This window comes from Abramis brama (genome assembly GCF_963993115.1).
Source record: "Abramis brama genome assembly, chromosome: 25".
Lineage (NCBI taxonomy): Eukaryota > Metazoa > Chordata > Actinopteri > Cypriniformes > Leuciscidae > Abramis > Abramis brama.
This window is the reverse complement of record NC_139987.1, coordinates 28,945,192-28,954,833: the sequence shown is the minus strand read 5'-3', so window position 1 is coordinate 28,954,833 and position 9,642 is coordinate 28,945,192.

Genomic DNA, 9,642 nt, shown 5'->3' with positions numbered 1-9,642 from the left:
AGATCTACCACAGTTTTTCACTGTATAAAGTACGGAAACTTTCTTTTAACCGATTAACAGGTTTCCACCGCAGCATTTTTACAGTATTTTACCTTTAAATCGAGATCATTGTTTACAGTGATCGCTCTCATGAACCCGAGCTCTCCCGCGCTCACACTGGGACAGTTCTTCACACAAGGGTCTTTATTTTGGGTTTGTAGCGACAGTGACCTTCTTATCATGTAGAAGTGTTGTGGGATTAGAGATCCACACACGACGCTTCCAGTCCTGAGGGCTGTTCCATAAAACAAGATTAGAATACAAGCCAGGCTTATTTTGGTTAGTCAGACTTATTGTCGGTGATTTCTGTTTCATAAAGCAAACTTAAAATAGTTCAAACTCAGTTACCCTGGCAACTTATGCTGGGAAACTAGCCTGGTCCAGGGCAGGCTAACGGTCAGGCTAAGCCTCTGCTGTTACACAGATCCTCTAACACTGACCGACACTCTCTCACCATTATTGGACTTTATTAACCACTATTAGTCCAAAAATAAATACAGTATACAGAAAATCAACTTAAATAAGGCTACAGTGATAAATTAGACAATATAGACCATATATATATATATACAGGCCTAAATACAATATATATACTACAGGTTTTCTTTTTTTACTGGCTGAATGTTTTGTGCCCAAGATTTAATTAGATTGTTTTAAAGATTTATGAATACATTTCTCTCTGGTTTTGTTTGGCAGCTGTAGTGCATGTTTATGATTAGAAGAACATTAGAACACAATCTAAAAAAAAGCTTTGTAATGTGTAATGCAGAAGTTAAAATCACAAAATTAAAAATAAGTAATTACAAAAGCACAGTATAAATTTTAACTGGTAAGATGATTTATTATGTACTTTATGTCTTTCAATTCAAACACATTTAACACAATTATACAAATTGACAGTTCATCAATACATCATATTTTCCCCCATTAAATATTCCTTATTTTTCCTTCTACTTTTTTTCTTTTGTGATAATACCCACCAACACACATGATTAGAACAATAACCAAAAAGTACATAGTTAGACAATTTTACATATGATTTAAGGGGTAAAAGACAAAAAACAATAAATAAATATATATAAAAATTTAACATTCACATATTTATATCAAACTCTTATAATGACACATAATTCCTAATAGTTGTTCAAGTAATATTATTTGAATATCAAATATTCAATATTAAATAAGTCAATAAATAAAATAACAAATAACTAGAAATAAAAGGGAGGGAGGGTTATATAAAAAATGTAGTTAATGTAGGCTAATATATAATATATTCCTGTAGCCCTCAAACCGTATTCACTTTATAGCCCTTAATTCTGTAATTGTGGACAAATGTGGGCACAGAGGACTCAGATGTGATCCTATTTTTTATTTATTATAAATGTTATATCACTGTCTTCGATAAAATTTTGTCTATCCATTTATGGTGTGTTTTTTTATTTTGGGGGTATTTTTGAATTTATTTACTTCAAAAAGTACCATATTTTTTTTTTGAGTGTGAGTTTTTGCCATGATGAGAATGTTGTACAGGATCAGCCCTTCATTTGTGTGTATGTTAGATATGCATTGTATTGGATCTATTGATTTATTTTTACAAAAAAACAAGAAGAATGCTCTAAATTACAGTTTTTCCCATTCATTTCTATGGGTGCCCATTTTTGACCCAAATACAAGATTAAGGAGTTTGTTTTTTTCACCCACTTAACATTGTAGAATTGAGTCAAAAAAATTGTGTGTGTTCAGGAGGCAAACTTAGGAAAAGTAGCCAAGTCTTGTACCGTTCAGATCAAGGGAAGTATTTTTTTAAAATAAATCAAAATTATTTTGCCCACATTTGTCCAGAATTCGGTTTTAGGGTTATTTTATGGAATATTCTTTGATTTTAGAGTTGCACATATCTTTTCAAAATGAATACATTTGCTCTTAATTTCATGTTATCCTCTCCATAATGTACTTTAGAAACTAAATCTACTCATTTAAAACTGGGGATTCTTGCTTTCTCCATAAGATTATTGCATTAAAAGCTGTAATTCTCAGCATTCTAAATAAGTATACATCATCTTTATTAAGTAGCATAGGTCCTATACCCAAAACTATATTTTGTATCTTTATATATTTAGTTTCTTAAAATAATCTTCCCTGAATTAGGCTACTTCTGTTGACTGAAGTACTTCTGTTCGCTAGAAGTTCACTGCAACTTATCCAACATCCTAAAGATAAATTATTATAATTAGAAGATATTTCTAGTGTTATAAAATATCGCATATTAATTTTCCAAGAAAAATGTATTTTAGTCAGAATTATTGCGCTCCTATTTGGCGCGCATGCGCGCAGCAGCGCTCGTTCAATATGAAGATTAGCAGTAAAATGGATACATTTGCATGACTTTCTAACATTTACAGATGGAGAATATAACTGTAAAATGTAAGTTCTGCACTGAGGGGAAAAAAACATGTTACAAACGCATAAAACAGCACAAAATATACGCTGTTTGATGGTGGATCGATTTGATCCACGATCGACCTCTAGGGCTGCTTAAGAAACGCGTGCACACGCAATTATCTAGACTTGATAAACCTGGATCAAATTAGTGAGATTGCGTGAACTTCAATTACCTTTTATGGAACCACTTTAGCCCCAACTTATTTGTTAGGCTCATTCAAGTCCGGTTTTGGAGTTTAATCCCCGCTTTTCTAAGCGTCTTTTATGGAACAACCCCCTGGGGTCCGTTCTTCGTACGTCGCTAACTCAGTTAGCTGGATTAGATTGTTGGCGATTTGGCATGATCTTGGATTGTTTGGTTCTTCAACGCTCATCCTGGACTTGCTGTCATAGCAACATGTGCGCAAATTTAAACCTAATAACGTGCCCCTGGGGACGTTACTGCAGTAACTGTAACATCGGGCATATTTTGTAGCCTAGTATTAAACACATATTTACACCGACTTCATCAGGCTCCGAAAATTCTTCACAAAGAACACAAAGAATGGCCTTCTCAGCTGCCATAGTTGCAACTCTTGCGTCATCAGAACAGTGTGTTCAACGCATCACCGTTTCTGTTTAAAAAACGTTGTGCAACGTTTTGTCGGGGCTGAACGCAGCCCTGTTAACCCCACACTCCCCCCAGTGTCCAACAGTGGCACTGCAACACATCATACAGAGCAGCATCATGGCTCTCACAGGGTTATTAAAATAAACTCTCACACTCACTCATACACACGCACACACACACACGCACAGACGCGCGCACGCACACACATACACACACACATACACACTGTCCGGTGTGTAACCTGTGTTTGTTTCTGTTTTACACTTCGTTTTTGCTCTGTTAATAACCCTGACCATTATTGTCATGTTGTTGGTTTTGATTATTTTTTAAGAAAACATTTTTAGTTTTCCCCTCATTACAGTTTTTTCCAATTGCTAACACACAATTTTGCAAACTAGGGTGGTTTTATCAAAACACTGAACACAATTCACTAAACCACACACACGTACACACACAAACTGCAGAACGCCTCATATATCCTGCAGAATGAAGCACTGCAACCACAACTACACACAGCATTATCACAATCACACTTTTGCAGGACATGACACACACTTCATTCATATCAGCAGAGTTTTGTCTATCCGACTACACACTGTTGCACAGCACTCTCATCGTCAGTGTGCTTTAGCATAATACTAAAATAGTTCAAACTGTAGTGCAACATATGCAGAAATATTTACATCATTCTGAATGGCAGAGTTTTGAAATGTCAAACATGACGTTATGTCAGATTGTGTGTGTTATGCAGAACCGTGTTCAGTGTGTTTAAGAAGAGCCATTTTTGAACTGCAAAATGTGTGAGAAGAGGTTTTGCTCTGTGTGTGAGTTAATAACTGTGCTGTGTGTGTCAGTTTAGTGTGTTAGCAACTGGGGAAAAAAAAGTAAAATATGTAAACTCATGATGAACGGAAGCTGCGCTGGTCTCTTCTGTCGTATATCCGAGTGAAACACTTCTGGAACAAGAACAAATAATGAACATTAATGATGTGCATCAATAAATAATGTAGGCCTGCAATAAAGACTGCAATATTCCATTAAAAAAAATAGGAAGTGTAAATTTTGATTTCATAAGAGTGATCTGAAGATGATGGTGTTCTCCAGCAGGAGGCGCTATAGACACACAGTTGAACTTCTGATGATCATAATCACTCAGATGATGCGCAGTCTCTCAGAACCAACACACACACCCCGGAACTCAGACATGTGGTGTTCGGAACACAACACGCTCGGAGCGGGACTGTGTGTTTACAGTCTGTGTGTTTACAGTCTGTCCTTGACCTCTTCAGGCGTTATGAATATGAATATGAGCACTTAACGAACACTCGGTGTCCATGGAAACCTGCTCACTCACAGCGCTGTCTGGGTGCGAGGGAGAGAAGAGGTTACGCGCGCGCGCGAGTGTTTTCACGGACACGAGACCAGGGCCACTGGTTGCTAAGCAACAGTCAATGCGAGAGAGAGCAGACAGAAGTTGATCTTCAGATATCAGATTTTCATTATATTCATAATGCAGAAACACTGCAGACAACAACAAACACATCAGATATTCCTGTGAGGAAAGCGATCATGCGTGAACACTAACATCTGTAAGTAAGGAATAATTGACGACAGGCCGTTGAATTATTAGAAAAATAATGCACACCCGAGGTGGTAATGCGGTCACGACGCGAAGCGGAGTGGCCGTTCACCTCGGGTGTGCATTATTTTTCTAATAATTCAACGGCCTGAAGTCAATTATTCCGCTTATACTACAGTTACCACACCTCGAAACATTGTTCAGATTATGTATTTCAAGACGTTTGTAAAGTTTTTGTCATTAAAACGCTCTTGTATGTAGGACTAATTTCTTACGCATCTAGTCCAATGCCTCCGTTGCTAATTCCAAAACGTCATTTTAGAGTTAGTAACGGAGGTTTGAGCCACTGATAGCAGACTAAAGCTGGGGACACACGACTAGCTGACACATTCTCTGACTGTTTTCATCGACTGCAGCAGATTTTAAACACCGACTTTGAACACAGACTGAACGCGCTGAACGCGCGTTTGGGCATTATCAGTCATAAGTATCAAATTGCATTCATAACCGGCCTTAAAGTGTGTCCCCGGCTTTATGCAGTTATTAATGCAGTTATTAGAGAGAGATGTTGCAATAATGAGACAGAAAAGCATGTGCGTCAGTATTATTAGCCTATTTATTTATTAATTTAATTCGTTTTAATTAATTCGTTCATTCTTTTTTCTTTTTTTTTTTTTTTTCATTGACAGATGACAGTAGACTATAGCCAAATAAAAGAAACACAAAGCCCTTTTAACAAGTGGGCCTATAAATAATTATTTATTTATTATTATCTGCAATAAAAATCCGTACTGCAGGACTATCCATTTATTTAGCCTATATTCAGTTTAATTTTCTATTGATTATAATATAGACAGGACTATATACTTTATTTATTAAAATTAAACTGCATGTTTCCATTGATTGTGAAGCTAGACATTGAAAATTGCAGATCAAGCGCATGGGGCTAAATGCTTTTTCTTGTTATGAATTGTATCCTATTTTCCGTTATTACCGTTAACTACGCGAAGTGATTTGGAACTGTAATGCGGTCAAGACCTGCCTGGAACTACTTTAGCCGTGCGTTTCCCTGAAAATAATGCACACCTTAGAACGTTCGTCAACCAATCAGATTCAAGCATTCAACGGCCCTGTAGTATAACATCTTTTAAATGTTACTACTTGTTTGAGAACGTTCAGTTCAGAGAACATTCAAAAGTAACATTCACATAATGTTTGAATGATACAATGGAATGTATCGTTAACGTTCACATAACCAAGAAAAAAAACATTTTAAAAAACGGGTCGTTCATAAATAACGTTATGGGGAACATTAGCAGATTTTCTTAGAACATGTTGTCTTAGCTGGTTAGTTACCCAGCATGCATTACAGCGCAAAGAACTTGTGCATTTGCGTGTTCATTCATATTTAAAGTCATAAGTCAACATTTTCCAATTCATCATTGCATGTCAGATATGTGTGGAATAATAGCTCATGTTTACTGTAATAGCTGTGGATCGTTTTGCATGTAAGGACTTGTTTTGGTTGAGACGAGTTCAGCACTTGTAATTAGCCCTCTCTGCACACATGTGAAAACACATTGTTTAAGTAGTCAATCATTTTATCCCTTAAAACTCATCTTTGATCTCCAAAATTACATATTTAAACTTTTTCCTTGAAAAAAATAATTCATGCCTTAAAATATCTCGACACCCTCGCCTCATTTAGTATGCGCGGTTCTATGAATATGCAAATGAGCCCCGCCTCCACGCACTCCCTCAGCTCAGAGATCCACTGGTTGACGATCACACGTTGATCTGATTGGTTACAAGGTAGTTTGTGACGTCAGAAACACCAGCGATTTCAAAGCGTGTTTTTGAGACTGTCTTTGGTTCACTGCAGTTTTAAGGAGGAAATACTCAGCAATGGAGTCGACTTATGAATTTACACATGGTTTGTCTTAAAGCGTATTAAAAACACCACATAGACACATAAACAACATTAAAGCTGGATTTACACCACAGGGAGACTTTAAATGAAAAGAAAGTAAAATCTGATGTGAACAAGAAACTTGTTCAAACTTGCTCAAAAAATACAGAGATTTGAAATTTAACTCATTTATGAATTAAGCCAAAAACTACTTTGGCATTAAATTGCCTAAATTACCCAAAGTTCATGATGCATTATCAGAGGTGGACAAAGTACACAACTTCCTTACTTGAGTGAAAGTACAGATACTACTGGTCAAATATTACTCCGTTACAAGTAAAAGTTGTAAAGACCGATTCTTACTTAAGTAAAAGTACAGAAGTACTCGTTTTTAAAAGTACTTAAGTATCAAAAGTAAAAAGTAAATGTCAATGCATTGTTTTATTATTGTTGCATTGTTGAATACTTGCAGTACCTTATGCCTCTGAATCTACGCCTGCATACCCTCATATCAATATCACATTTATTTCTAGAGCACAGTTCCAGTAGTGGGACTGAATGTGGGATTGAATAAGTCACTCAATAACGTCTACAATGGTTTCGGACACCCAAATGGCTGTTCCCTCAAATATTGCCCTTGGCTTAGTTTTTTGGCTTTGACGTCAACCCGACTTTCATTTCCAAACCAAAATCATCCCCTGACTGACGTTGCTACTTTTTACTCAAGGACCTTGACAGAAATATAGTGGAGTAAAAAGTATGATATTTGTCTTTCAAATGTAGTGAAGTTAAAGTAAAAAGTTTCCAGAAAAGATAATACTCAAGTAAAGTACAGAAACTCAAAAAGTGTACTTAAGTACAGTACTCAATTATGATATTCTCTCGTCATGCTGCAGATAAATGTTATGAGTCATGAAGATGAGAAACACTCACTGTCCCTCAAAGAGTGTCAGATCTCTCCAGCTCTGCAGGATCTGTGTGAAATACTGAAGCGAGAGATGCGTGTTCATGAGAGACACGAGAACAACACAGGTTTCAGAAGGAGGTTTCACGGCGATGCCATCTAGAAGAACCATTTCTGCACAGTAAAAAACACTGGGTTATTTTTTTTAACCCAACCGTTGGGTTACACTGTTGGGTCACTATGTTGGGTTATTTTCCATAAATGTTAAATGTTAAAATCATTGGGTCATTTCTAGTAATAACCCGGCTGTTGGGTTAAATACCTATGTTGTATGTACACTTGTGTGTTTTGAATTTATGTACACAATTATGTATATTTACATTCAATTCTAGACTCTCCAATATTTAGTTTGTCATTTAAAAATATTTTTGTAGAGACATATTTATTGTTTTATACAAATAAACAGACTGTATTTAAAAAAAACAAGTCTGTCATATCGGCTACATAAAATTATAATAAGAACATTATAATTGTGTGTTTGGAAGTGGCTTTTAATGGTGAAACTTTTGTTTTTGTAATTAGGCTTTTAAAAATTATATCAAAATTTGGATTTAGATTTATCTGCCAATATATCGGTTATCGGCTTTCAGATATAAAGAATTATCGGTTATCGGTCTCGGACAAAATTTGCATATCCGTGCATCCCTACACTCTAAAAAATACTGGGTTGTTTTAACCCAATTTTGGGTCAAATATGGACAAACCCAAACATGCGGTTAAAAATGTATTTGACAAATGTAACCCAATGGCTGGGTTTGTCCATAGTTGACCCAATTTTGGGTTGAAACAACCCAGCATTTTTTAGAGTGTATAGTCTCCCCAGCACTGTAGGACGCAGACACACTCTGCCCGTTTATATCTAAAAACACATCTCTTTAACCTGGCACACACATAACACATTATCAATTTCTATAATTGAAATCAGTTAAATGATTGTTAGGCTGCATAAACTAGTTCATCCGGAACCGGGAACAGATCCTATAACGCCTGATGTACTCGATACATCAATGGCGTCTACACTAACTTGACTGTTAATTTGCATATATTCGACCCGGACAGGTTTAGTGTGAGTTGTTGCTGGAGTCGCTCAGGTTCGAGTGTGTGTAAGACTCATTCACACTCTCAGCAGGATCACACACTCCTCTGTGTCAGCTTTATCAGCAGTGTCCTCCCACACACACTCAGTATTCAGTGTGACCGCCGCTGATCTGCTATTGTTTTCTCAGAACCTCAGAGAGAAGATAGAGAACATCCATGAGTCTCTCACTGCACAAACGCTTATTAAAATGTTCTTCACACTACGACAAATGCTTCTTTTGAGAACAGACCACTGAAAGGCTCTTTGGGAGACCACTCACTCAATAATGCTGGGTTAAAAGCCATCTGGGTTAAAAATAACCCAACAGTTACGTTAACAATTTATTTTTATTTATGACATTATTTTAATTAATAAAATACACTTTGTTTTTGTTTTTTTAAATACAGATTGTTTATTTGTATAAAACAATAAATATGTCTCTACAAAAATATTTTTAAATGACAAACTAAATATTGGAGAGTCTAGAATTTAATGTAAATATACATAATTGTGTACATAAATTCAAAACACACAAGTGTACATACAACATAGGTATTTAACCCAACAGCCGGGTTATTACTAGAAATGACCCAACGATTTTAACATTTATGGAAAATAACCCAACATAGTGACCCAATATGTGTATGGTTTAAAAAAATAACCCAACGTTTTTTACTGTGCACTATATTTCCTTAATGATCCGTTTAATTTGTATACTTTATAAATAATAATAATTATTTATTAAACAAATATCTCTTTAGAAGTTGTATTATAATTGCACCTAGATTTGTTTCCCACATCGTTTCCCCTATTTTTAATGAAATAATGCGCGTACAGATAATATCACATAATTTTAACTGAAGTCAAACAGTGAGTCACTGTATGTGAGTGTGCTCTGGCTCTGGCTCCTGTGCGCGCGGCCCTGGTGTGTCTCTGGCCCCTCCCACCTCTATCGTCATCATCATCCGTGAGCGCGCGCGCTGAACTCGCTCATAAATGCTGAAGATTCGCTCACGCG